Raw genomic sequence first — 568 nt, forward strand, 5'->3', positions numbered from 1 at the left:
TTTTATTTTTTATTGTTATTAGAATGGTTAAAGCGATTTGCAAATTTGAATCAACACATGTAAGTATTTGGGTGTACTTTAATTCCATTATTCTTTCAGTGAGCAACTTGGCTGAACTTGGAACTTATGCTGGGACGACTGTATTGTTGCTTTTGCACGCCTTCATGAAGTTAACATTGTAATTCATCAACTAAATGCTCCCCTTTGGCAGGTAAGGGGGAAAGAAAATATATTGGGTGCAAAATTTTTGGTAGATATCAATTTGTATGTATATGCATGGTGGGTGAGGGTGTAGAGTGGAAGGGAAGGGGCGGTGTTAAGACCGTGAGTGTGGGTATGTGTGTGCATACTTGCATGATGAGTGCAATGCCAGTGTGTGTATGCATGTGCCTTTTTTATAGGTTTCTTATTGTTTAGCAGTCTAATTATATATCTGCATCTGCAAGTTCCTGCAGGATGCAGATGCAGGACTCGTGTAAGGCTTAGACATCCTGTAATAATCCATTGCCTTTCCTTATATTTCATGTCTTTGTACTTTAGGCCAGTATGCATTAATATGTTTAAGGAA

The 568-nt window shown here is 38.0% G+C and overlaps 1 pseudogene; it reads left to right on the forward strand.

The window, feature by feature from the left end:
* Positions 1 to 568, forward strand: part of LOC119582238 — a 12,761-nt pseudogene that overhangs the window by 9,600 nt on the left and 2,593 nt on the right.

The sequence above is a fragment of the Penaeus monodon genome, chromosome 15, assembly GCF_015228065.2.
Source record: "Penaeus monodon isolate SGIC_2016 chromosome 15, NSTDA_Pmon_1, whole genome shotgun sequence".
Lineage (NCBI taxonomy): Eukaryota > Metazoa > Arthropoda > Malacostraca > Decapoda > Penaeidae > Penaeus > Penaeus monodon.